At 59.2% G+C, this 15,056-nt stretch overlaps 1 long non-coding RNA gene across 1 annotated transcript; it reads right to left on the reverse strand.

Moving 5' to 3' along the window:
• Positions 1-2,234: 2,234 nt before the first annotated feature.
• On the reverse strand, positions 2,235-10,836 carry LOC116668865. Its single transcript, XR_004326083.1, has 3 exons — positions 10,827-10,836; positions 10,305-10,315; positions 2,235-2,406 (listed from the first exon to the last, which is right to left on the reverse strand). It is a non-coding gene; the product is annotated as an uncharacterized LOC116668865 (long non-coding RNA).
• Positions 10,837-15,056: the final 4,220 nt, after the last annotated feature.

The raw sequence follows: 15,056 nt of genomic DNA on the forward strand, positions 1-15,056 counted from the left end.
TGCTGACACCTGCTCACCAGCAAGGACTTGGGCGGGGGGGGGGGGTGTTGAAGGGACTTGGGCAGTGCCGTGAAAGAACCCATGGAGGGGGCATGGGGGTGAGGGGACGAGGGGCACCAGGGGGCCGGGGGACCAGGGGAATAGCACGTTTCCACCCAGGAGCACAGCTGGCTGAAGCCCCCCTGCCCCACTTGGCCTCCAAGATGCTCCTCCTCACACTGGGGACCCCCTTCCATCTTTCCAGGCCACCCCAATTCTACAGGGAGGCTGAGCTCAGCGAGGCCCGTGTCCCCCGCCGGGCGGCCCTGAGAGAACACAGACCACAGCAGGTAGAGCGCGGGGCCCGTCTTCACGCCCAGAAACCCCCCTGGTCTCCCAGCAGTAGCCGCAGAAAGCCTGCCGTCTCCTTAGCCCACATTAGAACAGGTCGTAGGCGCGTGGTTTGCTGGGGCCGTGACCGGCAGGGACAGGCTCACCTCTCATCTGTCATTAGTGCTTCTCCAGACACACAGACACTTAGCGTCCCAGGGCCTCCCCGCGTGACCATGATCACACTTAAATTCCTTACCTTTTTCACAACCAAGAAGAGTGAAGGTAAACTACACTGTTGTGTAGCCAGCATTCACTCTCCGTCCCCCCTCCCTGCATGCTGCGCCCAAGCAGGGGTCTGAGCCCTCCTGTGCAACCTCCACCGCGGGGAGAGCACGCGGCGCCGACCCACGGAGCCTGGAACCTTCCACAGACCCCACGTGGCGGTGGGCCCCACGCTGCAGCCTCTCAGGTCTGAGCCTTGCTCCACAGCGGAAGCTGGTGGATCAGACGGGGGAGAGGGCATCGTGCGCAGGGGTGTCCCCACAGTCTCTCCCTGACCAACCATAACACCGGCACACCCGAGGGCCCTCCCGAGAGAGGACCCAGTGGGCAGGTGCAAACCGCGTGCACATCACAGGCTTTGAAACAATTAGAAAAAACGGTGACAATAATGCCTGCATTTTGCTAAATGGGATGGGGAGAAGAAACTCTGAGGCCAAAGCCGAGGACATTGACACCTCAGTGTCCTCTTTACGTCTGGACCTACCGCACGGGCAGTTCCCAACGGAAAATAGAAAACCCGCGTCTGCACCTGCGGTGACCGCCCGGCCCCCTCACCCCCGCTGGGCCCGCCCTCCCGAGCTCTGCTCTGCATCCGCTCCGTCCAGCTGCGGCCATCGGCCTGGTGCTTGGGCCTGACCCTGTCCCGAGGGCCTGAGGGGGACCAGCGTCCCTGAAACTCTCCGCTGCCCAGAGCTCCACAGCTGTAATCCACGGGGGGACCTCAAACCAGAGAAGGGCCCACAGCAGACTCAGAAATTACCACAGAAACTGCAAGGAAAAGGCAGACAAACATCAGATTCTCCACTTTGGGGAACAAACTACTGCGTACAGAACAGAGTAAACCAGGCCCCGCTGTTTAGCACGGAGAGCTACACTCAGTGGCTCGGGAACCTGTGATGAAAAAGAACATGTATGTGTGTGCAGGACTGAGTCCCTGTGTTGTGCGCCAGGACCTAACGCAGCATTGCAAATCAAAAAAATGCAAAACTCTCAAAAAAAATGCTGAAAAAAGAATTTCCACTTTTGGGGGCGAGGGAGGGAGTAATGTTTAGAGCAAGTTTAGTGCGCGGAGGGCACCACGTGCAAAACGGGATAAATCGATGGTGTGAAGACCTTACGGACAGCAGACTGTGGTTCACAGTCTAACTCTGAAGACAGAGAAAGGGTACGATTATGCTAGATTGTTGTTAATAAAAACGCAGTGCTTAAAGTAGTTCACGTGTTTAGCTGGGGGAGTGTATTTGCCCAAAGTATGTTCTTCCTCGGTGACACTTGGTAAGGACGGTGTCCCCGCCACAAGAAGGCTCTTCGAAGGGAGCCTCTGGTCTGGGGGAAGGGCGGTGGGAGGGCTCCCATCCAGGCATTTAATGGACTACAAACGTTTCCAGTCTCACCAAGACTTCCCTCCTCTCACTTCCTTCCTCCTTTTCTGCTCCTTGAGGCATCCCCGCTTCCCAGAAGGACCTCACCACTCCTCCAGGCTGTCAGCCTAGGCTCCTCCCCGCCCCACCCCCGGCTGACACACTGGGGCAGGGAGGGACCTGTCTTGTGCATCACGAGGTGTTAAACAGCGTCCCGAGCCCCGCCCCACTACATGACAGTAGCGTCCCCCAAGCCTGACCACCAAACACCCCTTTAGACGTAACCAAGCATCCCCAGCTGCCCACAGTCACTCCTGGCTGAGAACCAAACGCATTCCAAGCCTAGAAGCAGCTTATCGAGCTGGCTTACGGCCGGTTCCATGCACCTTGGCGGGTCAGGAGCCTGGATGGAAGCTCTCAGGGCAGGCTGCCAACAGCGCAGTTTTCTAGACTCTTCCCCAGACCCAGTTTGCTGATCCCTGGAAGCAGGTTTGTGAGCAGCTCAACAGCGTCCTGTCAAATCCAGGGCCCTTCAGCCCCCCAGGGGTGCGGCCTGTCCCCAGGACGCTCTCCTGGCCGTGGCAGGAAGCCCACAACAGTCTAGGTGCCTCTGTCAGTGAAGCATCCAGAAAGTGAAAGGGGTACTAGGACCCAGCATCTCCTCTGACCTCCAGGGAAAGTCCTCCCCACGGCTCGCAGCCCCCACCCCTTGGGCCGGACTTGGCTGCAAACCTGGGTCTAAAACCCCCTCTGGCAAAGGGAAGGAACCCCCTGGGCTGCATTAGGCCACCAATGTTCACCCCTGGGGCTGGGGAGGGAGGGAGCCCTTACCAGAGGGCGGTGCCAACCCGGACTTGCATTAAGTCAGAACGAGGGTAGACAGACTTGACTTAAGATTTTTTTCAAAAACAAAAAAATCTCACTAGCAGATCAAACCCCCATAGACAGTATTGCTCTGGACAAGGATTTGCTTTTAAAAACAATAGGCAAAAAACAGAACTGGCGAGACGTGGGTGTAAACACAAGAAACAGGGAGACGGAGCAGAAACACCAGGAGCTTCGCTCTGCCTCCAGAAGACGTGGCGGCCAGAGTCCCAGCACGGGAGACGCGCTGACTCCAGTTCACAGACAGATGTGATGAAAACGAGTCATTTTATGAGTCAATTTTAATTAGGAGAGGAAGAGGAAAGCTTGAGTCTGCTGGTACGTCGTACGTGGGCCGGGGTCCCCAGCACACAGTCTGCGCCCAGGGCGCCCAGGGCGTTGGATGCTGAGGGCCTGGGGGACGCCAGGGAGAAGAGAAATCGGTGCCCTTTGAGAGCACGAGCTCCTTGACCTGGTGCTCAAAGCTGACCTCACACGCGGGTTGCTGCCTGTCTAGACGCACAGCCTGTGAGGTCATACCGCCCTGTCTGCCAAGGACCACGTCCGGTTGCACACACCCACCCTGACCTAGAAGCCAGACCCACTGGCCCACTTCACCGTCAAACCTCAGAAGCGTCCCAGACAGCAAGAGGACTCTGAGTTTCCCCTCCCTGCTCTTTGCTCCTTCTGGGGAGCAGTTGACTGAGGATTGTAATGAAAACATCCTAACAATGATGGACCTGGAGGAGGCCCAGGCCCTTGGCTGGAGTGGGGAGCCCAGCAAGGGAAGGGCCACAGGGCAGGGGCTCTGCTTAGACCAGGCACGAGGGATGGAGAGGCTGGGCAGGTGTCGCTGGACTCCCAGATAAGCTCCGTGCATGTGGCGTGGATTGTGGATTCTCACCTGGGAGCTGCCCTCCCCAAAACTGACCAGCCACATCATGTGTCACCACCTGTCCCCATCCTCTGTCGTGTTTTGTCACATAATGTGCTGATTGGACTCAACAACAGCTGATTTAGGATGAAAACAGGCTTGTATTTTCCGATGAAATAATATGAGTTTGGACACTGAGCATCTGATCAGAATTCCTTGTAAATATTTAGGTCGAGTGCCTGGGGACCAAGGAGACCCGGCTCGTTGTAATCGGTCAAGGAAAATGCGTGACTTAACAAAGTACATCTCGGCTGGAGCTCCACGGGCCTCAGAGTCTTAAAAGGCCTCACGATGAACCTGACTTAGAGCAGGTAGTGTCCGCGGGTGCTGCCTGACGGCCAGAGACAGAAGTGCCAGCCGGCGGAGGGCGAGTGCGAACCCGGCCCGTCATGGCTGGGTGGTAATTTCCAGACGCAGTGCAGCTCAGGACGTGGAGGTGAACAAAGTCGCCGGCAAGGCCCCTGTCCGATCACTCCCCCTTTGCTGAGTGTCAGGAGGGCGGCTCGCCGTGGACCTCGCCATCCCGCCTCGCGAGGAAGCTCGGGGCAGCGACAGGATGCAGCGGCCCCATCCGTGGTGCAGAGGGGTCCAAGTCACTACGTGCAAGAGCGACAGGCCTGACCGGGACTGCCCCGAGCAGCTGAAGGAGGAAGGCGCCGTGGCGCCGCCATCCCGCGTGAGGACGGCTGAGGGGTCCGCAGCCCCCTAGCTGAGGTGCGTGTGCAGACCGCAGGGCCCGGGAGGAGCGCGGGGGCTGGGGGGAGAGGTCTGAGAGGGGAGGGGAGTGTGGCTGCTGTCTCAGCTGTAAAGGGGACCCGGGGAGGGGCTCTGGGGGCTCTGGGGGCTGTGGCTGCAGGGCTGGGGGTGGACTTTGTCCCTGCGGTGCAACCTTGAACCTGGAGACAACAGAACCCTCTCCTCGGCCTCACCCTCCCGCTGGGCCGTGTTCTCTCTCCTCTGGCGTTTCTCCCAGCTCCGCTCCCCCCCCCCCCACCATAAAGCATCCGTCACCTTCTCTCCATGGGGCTCCAGAAACAGCCCTTGCCAGCGTCCCCAGGTCCCAGCGTCTCCCCTTTTCATCCGTGCGATAGAACTGCCACTCACTTAAAGTGCAAATCACCACTCACTTTCCCAAACTCTGCAATCACTTCCAGCGGCCTAAAATAAAAGTCGGCCCCCAGTCCAGGCTCACAGGAAAGTCCTCCGACACCGTGCGACCCCCGGCCCCGCCCACTCGTGAGTCACCACCAGGCAGGCCCACAGCTGCGCCTCTCTGGGCTCTGGGTCCTCGTCAGTAAGTCTGCAGTCCATGTTTACGCCTTTGCCTGCTTGGTGACCTCGCACTCGGTCCTTGTGGCGCCAACGTGGTCCCTCCCGGACAGCGCAGAGCAGCGGAAAACACGCGTGCCCCCACGCACACATCCCAGTTCGGCTGGAGCAGAACCACGTTCCGCCTCCTCCGTCCAGCTCACACGCAGGCAGGAGTCCTCTCCATGGTCTGTTCAGTGCTGCGGTCTTCACAGCTTTGTGATTCTGCTGGTGATGGTGCTTCTAAAACAAGTGTCACGCCGCAGGGCAGTCTGGTGACCTAAGCACAAGAAGGCTGCGACTTGGAGCAGCTCAGGGAAGCTTCAGTCAGGTACGACCCCGTGCTGTCGGCCCTGAGCCCAGTGTTCACTCACCGACTGGACAGGCTGGGAGAGGATATGATGCTTCAAAGCCATGTCCTTGGTGAGTGGTGCAGGTGGGTTTGGCCTAAAGCACGTGTGTCTGCAGGACACGTGCTCTTCCCAGGCCCCGTCCACAGACCTACAAACCTAGAATATTTACTGTCTGGCCCTTTATTGAAAAAGTTTGCAGATTCCTTGAGGTGATTAATTTCTGTGGCAACCTGACTGGGCCAAAGGTATCCAGATCTTTGGTCAAGCAGTATTCTGGCTGTTTCTCCAAGGGTGTTTTTGGATGACGTGAACATTTAAATGAATAGACTGAATAAGACAGATTGCTCTCCCCGGTGTGGGTGGGCCTCGTCCAATCAGGAGAAGACCCCAATAGAAGGGAGATCTGACCTTCCCCTGAAGAAGAGAGACTTCTCCAGCAGAGGCGCCTGGACCCCGTCTGCAGCATCAGCTCCCCGGGGCCTTCAGCCCCCGGCCCGCCCTGCAGCCTGGATGCACCAGCCGCTACGATTGTCTGAGCCAGCTCCTTAGACACATATTTTATCGGTTCAGCTCCTCCAGAGGACTCTGTTCTCAATTTATCACCCGCAGGGATAGTTCAAGACGTCTGAGCGCAGCCCTGAGCTCGTCATGAAGAACTTCTTTCCAGGCGGCTTGAGGAGACACCGGCTGGGCCAGGGCTGTCTCGGAGGGCAGGACCCCCACAGGCTGCACGCACGGGCCATGGGGGGGGCTCCTGGCGGCCCCTCCTGACCTACGTAACAAGGACAACGGGCCCCTTCAGACCCCCCCAAACATTCTTAATTAGTGTGCTTAATTATCACGCTAACACTTACCACTTCTTATAAAACTATTTTCGTTTTCATCATCTTTTACGATGTCATTCCAATTAATTGTGTTGGAAAGAGCTGAGCCTGAGCTTCAAAGAACAAGGTGCTAGTTTTTGAAGTGCGCGCACTTGATGGCAGGTCTCCTCCGGGCTCAGCACCGCGAAGGGCGGGCACGCGCCGCCGGCGCACACACTCCGCATGCTTCACACTGCGGCGCCACGTGGCACAGGCCGAGGACCGGATGCAGCGTGGACCTTCCTCCCGCCACCAGCCCACACCTGGGGGCGGCCGTGGACGCGCGTGTCTGTATTTCTGTTCGTTCAGTTAGTGTCTAGACACTGTTCTTTATCGCGTCTCTTCAGCAAAAATCGTAAGACTGAGATTTCACTGGAGTCTCCTTCAGAGATCACTTGGCCCCACGGCGGGAAGCTAGGGACGACTTAATGAAACAAACAAGCCACCAGAAGCACGACGGCTCAAACACAGCGGACGCTCATTTCTCACCACGGAGACGAACATGGAAGGCCCACGGGCCGGCAGAGCAGGGCCGGCAGGGGCCCCAGGCGGGGGTGGCCCTGCCGTCCTCCGCAGGCGGCCCTCCAGGTTGTCCAGACCTGTCTCCACGTCGGCGGAAGTGCGGGGGGCGTGCGTGGACCTCTCCCCGGGCCAGGCCCAGGAGGGCCCGAGCACCTGTGCCCACACCTCATGAAGCAGCCTAGGTCAGGTCTCCGCACCTCCTCGCCAGGGGCGCTGGGACACACCGCCCAGCTGTGCGCCCCGAAGAAGAAAACATGAATTTTGTGACCAGCCAGAAATCTCTGCTCAGCCAGACTGGGGAGACAAAAGTTTTCCTTTAATCTAATCACAGGTAGAAATGAATGTTTTCACGATGCAGAGAAGAGCTTAATGAATATTCAAACAGCCTTATGAGACAGGTAAATCAATATTAGTATTTTTGCCGCGGGTAAAGTGGGGGCTGTGAGTACATAAATTAAGGGGCTCCACGGTGCTTTGAGGTGTCACTGCAGAAAATAATGAGACAGAAGCTCCTGGACTGAAGCCACCTGTTTATTCATTCAGACGCAGGTGAGTGTCGCCTGCACCTGACACTGACCTACTGAGGTGAGGACAGAGAAGCAGCCCACCTTACACAGGGGACCTCTGGGGTGGAGCCGACCCGCAGACCAGCGGCGAGCCCCGCGCCCTCGGCAACGCCAGGACATGCAGGCACCTGGGCGGCACCTGGGAGCGCAGAGCAGGCATCTGATGGGTGAGTCTGAGAACCGAGACGCAGACGCAGTGGACAAAGGAAGAGACACTCAAGCCCGCATCCCAGTTCTGCTGCTGCGTTTCTTCCATCATTCATTCATTCAACAAACATTGATTGTCAGCCTGCAGGTCTTCAGAAGCAAAATCAAGACCTCCATTCTGTTGTGCTTATGTTCTGATGGGGAGATACGCAGTAATAACTAAAACAAATAAAGGGGAAGCGGCAGACCACGGTGTCTCTCGGAGAAGAGAAACAGGCGTGGACACAGAGCCTGGTGCCGGGAGGTCCACGGTCGTCCCGGCCCAGCTCCCGTTGTCGGTCCTGACACCTTCCCTTTAGAGACCCATCCCCCCACACTCCTCGTCCCAGCAGATAGGGGGGTGGGGGGCTGCCCGCGCTCAGCTCGGGGCGGGGGGGCACAAACGCCCTGGTGCTGACCGGTCACAGCTCAGCTTTGCTCCCTGCAGAAGCCCCACTCCAGGAGGCCCGGCCCACCGGCCAGGCAAGGTGGCTCCTTCTGGGACCTTCCCTCCGGAGACGAGGGAAAGAGCCACTTTCTACCCCAGCTGCTAATCAGGGGCCACGCCGGCCTGAAGCGGCGCCAGCACCTGGAGGAAGCACGGCACCCCCAGCCCACCGCCCAGCAGGAGGAAGGCAGGCCAGCGTCCCTGCATCCCGGTGGCCGAGAGGCGGAGAGGACGCGTTCCTGCGAGTCCCTGCGTGCAGCCATGTTTGAACCAGTCCTCCTCGGACTCCCCAGTGAATTCCCATTTTCCTTAAGCCACTTTAGGTTGTGGTTTTATAATTTGCAAGGAAGTAGCTTCTAATATCCCAGCAAAGGAGGGTGGGGCAGGCAGTGGAGACGGCGCAGAGAAATGCGGTAGGGAAGGCCTCTAAGAGGGACAGTTATTTGGGCACACACATAATAATGCACAGCCACGTGGTAAGCTGGGAAAAGCAAATTCCAGGAAGGAGCGGCAGAGGCAGACGCCCGGAACTGGAAAAGGCGTGGGCTGTTTGGGGCTCAGAACAGAGTCCCCAGTGGCCAAGCACAGGAGCCGGGAGCAGCCGGGAGCCCACACTTCCTCCGGGGGTGGTGGCAGTCCCCGGGGGGGTTGGGGCAGGGAAGAAACAGGGTCTCATTTATGTTATTAAAGCACTGCTCCAAAGAACAGAAACAGACAAAATGGCTTCAAAGACTAGACAGAGCTGAGGAGGGCTGACCCCGACTTGGGTTAGGGGAAGGCAGAGAGGTGGGCAGGCTTGAGTGAACCGAAGCATCCTTGGCAGGCAGAGCCAATGGGACCTGCGGGTGGCTGTGATGAGCGGGGGCTGGAAGGGGATGGCCCCAAGGTGACCCCAAGTCTCTGGCTGGCAGATGTGGTGGCTGGTGGTGCCACCTCCTGGGAACGGGTGTGATGGAGAGAAAGGGCAGTGGAGGTCCAGGGTGGCCGCGTGATTGGGATTCTGATCCTCAGTCCGCGCTGCGGCATCCACGTGACTCAGGCCACAAGCTGGGTAACTCATCCATCACTCCAAATTTTGGTTCTCCAAGAACAGAAACAGGGCCCTGCTGTGAGGATAAGGTGGCGGCAGAAAGTGTAAAAGTGACAGCCAGTGCCCGGCAGCAGCGGGTCTCAGGGGAGAGGCGGCTGACGGAGGCGGGGGCTGCACTGGGCTCGGGGGCATCCCTGTCCGAGCCACAGACGCCCAGCACGGTGCTGGGGGCTGAGAGGCGCTGGCCCGGGTGTCGACACACCTGGGGCGCTGGGCTGCGCAGCCTGCCGGGTCCGACCTGCAGGCAGGAACTGCGCTGCCTCCAGGGAGAGGACCCGTGCTGAGAAGGGGGGTCCAAGCAGACAGTCAGGTGAGGTCCTGTGAGCGTATCTCCAGGTACCGTCTCACAGGCCGAAACAGGAGTTCTTGGATGGGGGAGAAGCCAGAAGGGAAAACAGAAACACTGCTCCCCCACATCTCTGTGAGCAGACCGCCCCCTCCCGCACTTCCCCGCCAGCACCCCGGGTTCTCACAGCCCCGGGCTGGGGAGCATCCCCAGGGCACCCGCCAGGTGGGCCCAGCAGACTCAGGCGCCAGCGGGGGTGGCAGCGCCCCGCCTCTCAGGCAGAATCCAGGCCGATTCCAGAAAAGTAGCGGCCCCCAGCCCAGGCCGGGAGAGTCCGGGAGGGGGAGGGGCAAGAGGGGAGGGAGGAAGCAGCTGCCAACCGGGCCCCTAGAAGACCTGTCACTTCAGGTGAGACCCCTCTGGGAACCCAGAAGGAAAGGCAAGGCCGGGAAGTCGTGCGGGGAGCAGAGTTCCCACAGGGGCCCGGGGGCTGGGCCGGGACTGCCTCCCCCCAGCATCCCCCAGGAGGTGCCCACGCACACCTGTCCCAGGACCCCCTCCTTCCGCAGGAGCCCGTTTTACAGGCGGTCGTCCCTGGAAGTGTGCTGGCGCGCTCCTGGTGCTTTTGTGAGGTGCCCTTGTTCTCGCTCAAGAACGTCACATCAAGTCCCCAAAAACAGCATAATGAGCGTGCCCCAGCAGCTCTGCAGAAGAGCGGGGTTCACTGCTTCCGCAGCCTTTCCTGCGCAGATTTCTGACACTTTCAGGGATTTTTTCTAAGTTCCTTTGTAATGAAGACTATTTTTAACCAAGTGTAAATACTGGTCATTTTATTGGCTCCAGTAGAGTTCTGTGTTTTTTTAAATTGAGTTATAGTCATTTTACAATGTTGTGTCAAATTCCAGCGTGGAGCACAATTTTTCAGTTACTCGGACAGAGACTATTTCAACAAGCCGCCACTATGTGCCCATAGCAGTGCCCCAGCTGAGTGCTGGGCCGGCTCAGGGCCCGCCTGGGCTGGACACGCTTCCCCCTTAAGCAGGGCCTCGGGCCTGGCCCACGGCTGCCTCCCTCCCGCACAGCTCTCCCCGAAGTGCCGGCGCCGAGTTCGTGCTCCTGAAGGACCGGCTCCCTCCCAAGGCCCCTAAAGGAGCCCTGATGGAGGAAGAAGCAGCTTGATGAAGGTTCGTTTTACAAAAGCTGCATTTGCTCGTGGCAGAAAATTTAAGGAACATAGGGGAAAAACCATGAAGAATAAACACAAATTACCCCACAGCCCAAAACCCCAAAAGAACATTAAGCCTTTCTGAGCCTCCGTTTCCCTAACAAAAAGGAGAACAAAGGTGTTGTGATAAATCGCGGTACGTGGGGTGCTGTCCGAGAGTGTGGCCCCACTCACAGCGGCGCCCTTTTCTGAGATTCATCTTCACCCCCAGAGCTGAATCTCAGACACACTTCTGAGCCAGTGACGCGTGGCCCCGGCCCTGCCGGGTGCACAGGGAGGCGTGGCCGGACCTGAGTGACGGCAGGAGCCGTGGGGCAGCCCCCCTCCAGCACATCCACAGAGCGCCGGCGGAGGCCTGTCCTTCGGGAGAGACAGACACGCAGACAGAACAGGGAACAAGAGACGTGAGACGGGGCAGCTGGGAGGCCGTCTGTCCAGGCCCGTCCTGTCGCTTTCCCGGGTCTGGCCCTGCCTGCGTTTGCTGCCCGGGGACCCCGTCTGTGCTTAAGTCAGCTCCGGTCGGCTTCTGCTCGGACTCCGCGCAGCCAGGATGAGGACCAGCCGTGCACTGGGTGGCGCCCCGGGCAGTCACGAAGCTCAGCCCCTCCCGAGCACTTCCTGTGCGGTGCTCACCCAGGCCCCTCCCACAGACCCAGCGGTTCCTTCACATCTCGTCCCCGCAGAGGAGGGGTCCGAGTCCAAGGTCACAAAGCCAGGGGGTGACGGTCTGGGACTCGTCAGGGCGATGACTGGGCAGCGGGTCCAGAGCCTGTCCTCAGAGCGCTGCCCACAGCAGCAAGTCCAGGGGCAGTAGAAGGTAGAGTCTGCATTCTGAAACGTTCTCTCTCCCCTCTCCTAGGTGGGCTGCTGATCACCTGTCTCAACAAAAGCTTTCCATGAATTCTGATGCGTAACCACTCTGTTCCAGGCCCCACCCCAGACCCAGAAAATCAGAGGTGAGATGGTGCTGCCTTGGCCCCGGGGAGGGGGGGGCCGGCTGGTGAACCCCAGTGGAGGGCTGGGGGTGGGGGCTGGCGGGCAGCCCAGGGACCAAGGCTCAGGAGGGGCGGCTTCCCCACACATGCGCGTGAGCCCGCCACCCGCTCCTGCAGGGGGAGCTGAGCGGCCCCTCCCTCTCGGCCGCTCACTGCTCACCCCCGGGGGGGTTCCCTCTGAGTCTGCCCACTGAGTCCCACCCCTGCCCCTCTCGTCCCCACCCAGCCCCAGGCTGCCGACCCCCGTCAGCCCGCCCCAGCCTCGGGAGGCCTCTGCAAAGCCTCTCGGGGGCACCCAAGGCCCGAAGGGGTGCTCACTCCAACGGGGCTTCTCCTCACGTCAACATTTTCAAGAAACAGCCCTTTGGTTTGAGTGCTCTTAGGAATATGATTAACATAATTTCCTTCACTTTCTCAAAATTTGATGCTTACAAGGCTATTCTGGCAAGAGCACAAAGCAGGCTGACAGGACCTGCGGCCGAACGCTGCCCTTGCGTGCTTTTAATATCGACATGGCCACAGAGCAACGTGGGGCTGCGCTGTGCTGGTCCTCAGCCATCTCAGCGTTTCCAAGAGGAGTGCAGACATTTCCGGGGAGGAAAGAGCCCCATGAACTTTGGGGCTGCTACCTGGGCTGGTTCTGTGCATACTTGGGCTATGGTGCCCTCTGTCCAGGACTGAGGAGGGTATTTGCTTTTCAAATGTCAGTTCATGCTTCACCTCCTCCAGGAAGCCCCCCTTGCTTTCTCTCTCTCTCTCTGCCTTCTCTCAACAGAGTTGACCCATTCTTTCACTGAGCTACCATTCATTATGCCTCTCCAATATTTGTGTTATTTTGCATATAATACTATCCCAATGACTCTGTTTGTGTATCTGCTTCTCATACTAAATTACAATGTCCTTGAGGCCAGAATCGAATCTTACTCATCCTTGCAACCCCCGCTGCTAGAAGGGCACCTGGCACCGAGTAAGTTCACTGACCATCCGTCCCTAAACTGGCCCTCACACCTGCTGGCACCCACACTCCTATGGAGCCCCTCGCCTGGCCTGTGGCCTGGACCAAGGGGTGCTTCTCCAACCAAGAGAGCAGAGCAAGCAGTGACTGGATGTCACTTCTGAGATTCGGTGACAAAAGACGATGACTGTCTTCCTTGTTCGCTCGCTGTGGTCCTCAGAGCCTGGCCCGGGGCAGGTGGCCAGCTGCTGTCTTGGGAGACCACGGGGAGGCTCAGACGGCAGTGGACCCCAGGCAGCAGCCAGCAGGGCCGGAGCCCTGCCCCGAGCCACATGAGGGAGCCTGGATGGGGGCCACCCCCAAGCTGTGCCCAGGATGACCGCAGAGACCCTGAGAGAGGCCCCCTGAAACAGAGAAACAGGCGGACATGGCCCGCTTTTTCTTCTAAGCCACCAAGTTCTGGACTGACTTATTACACACCAATAGTGACTATTACAGTGCCGCTGTGAATTCAAACTGAATTACATCGAACACAATCCCTTCCCCACGTGAGGACACGAAGGCACTACAGACAGAGGGTAGGAGGGTAGGATGCAAATGGACTGAATTCCCAAGGCGCTGGGGACACTGGCCACGAACGCATTCCTGGAACCCAAATGAAGCTGTTTTTGGACAAATAAAATCAAATTCTCATGACACACAGACACCACCTGTGACGTAGGCATTGCTGGATTCAAACCCACATTCTGCCGGTATGGACCCGATGACTCAGAAGCGCGTCGGCCTCGGTTGCCCGCAGAAGTGCCTGCAAAGCCCCAAGCTGCCATTTGTAGTAAGAATCGCTCCAGTCAACAGTGAAGAAATATTCAAGAGTGAACGCTGATTTCCAGGCCCTCCGTTCGGAGCTGGGGACAGAAACACACACACACAGCTTCCCCGGTGCTCAGGTCTCACATGAACCCAGGACAAAGGCACTGCAGGGTCTCCAAGACCCAGCGACAGTCAGCGCATCCTGGCCCTCTTTGCGTTCCCTCCTTGGCCCATAGGAGGCTGTACGTAACAAAATTTTTTTAAATAAAATAGATTTGTGTTTGCCTCGTGAGGGTGGGAGACCTGGACCACACTGCTAACCACCGCGCCCTTTGAGGGGGCGCCAGTGAGGCCCCACGGTCTCGGAGCTGAGAGGAGGCCGGGTACCACGCATCTGAAGTGCAGCAGAGTCCGGGAGGGATCTGTTCTTATGACTCCCAGGACTGGGAGGGGTGCTAGAGCCATCTACTCAAGCCTCCCCTCTGAGACCTGGCTGCCCGTGGCCACAGCCACAAGGAGCAGCCCCGCCATCCACGGCGCCTCTTCCTGCGGCTCTGGCCCTGAAAGGCCCTTCCCCCCAGGCCTCCCTGCCCTGGGGCTGCCGGCTCTCCTGCCTCTTCCAGGGCACACGGTACCTGTGACCCCCGCACACGTCCCGTCTCCAGGCGAAACGCCCTTCTTTCAAGGATTTTGACTATTAAAGCTCAGAGGCAGAACCGCGCTCTCCCAGAGGAGCAGCCGAGTCTGTGTCAGTGAGACTGCGCGCCGCCCGGGTCTGGTGGGCCCTGGGGGGCCGGGCCTTCTCAGGGGGCGGGGTCCCCTCCGCAGGGCCTCCGTGTCTTCCCTCACATTTGATTTCACTTCTGTATCGATCTCACACCAGAAGACTTCGGATGACTTCATCTACAATAATGACCAATATGACAAACTAAGAGAATGACCTTCTCTTCCACATCCAAGTAAGAGCTGAGGGCCCACGACCCCCAGGCCTCGGCCAGGTGAGCGGGCTCCGAGGGCGCAGACGCCCTTCCTGTCCTGCGGAAGCGATTACCCACCGAGCAGAACTGCCCGGGGCTGCCGGAGTGCCTCTCGGCCCCTCCCGAGGCGGGGCCAGGCTCCGAGGCAGGGGCCTGCAGGACAGCCCCGGGCGCGTGGGGAGGGCCGGGCCTGGGCTGGCTGTGCACATCCCTCTATGGGCCAGCGCCTGGTTGGAAACAGAGAACACAGCCTCGGGCTTCCTCTAAGACACAGCTGAAGGCCAGCGGCACAGGAGCGGGGACCTGGGAGAGAGCACTCCTCCCGGGGGTCCCAGGGAAGCCCCCGCCCCTCAGATCCCACAGTGAGGCCACTGGGGAGCACCAGGGAAGCAGCCCCGCCACGCGGGCTGGCCCCGGGGGGCTTCCCCCCAACCCAGGCGGGCACACAGGCCGACACTGGTTTCCAAGGCAGATTCTTTGGCTGTGATGCTCACCCTCCGTCACCTCCCTTCGCCCAGCACACGAGTTTATCTCCAGATAGTGACAATGACGCTGCGTATCTTCCCAGCGTCTCGGCCTCAGCTGTCTGTCGGTGCGGCCAGTGTGCGGGAGGCCGGGACTTCACAGCGCATGAGAAGAGCGGCTCCTGCCAGATGCCCTCACCCCTACCCGGGCCCCCCACGGTGCACAGAGCCCTGGCACCAGTGGTGTCACCTGGA

The sequence above is a fragment of the Camelus ferus genome, chromosome 15, assembly GCF_009834535.1.
Source record: "Camelus ferus isolate YT-003-E chromosome 15, BCGSAC_Cfer_1.0, whole genome shotgun sequence".
In the NCBI taxonomy this organism is placed as follows: Eukaryota; Metazoa; Chordata; class Mammalia; order Artiodactyla; family Camelidae; genus Camelus; species Camelus ferus.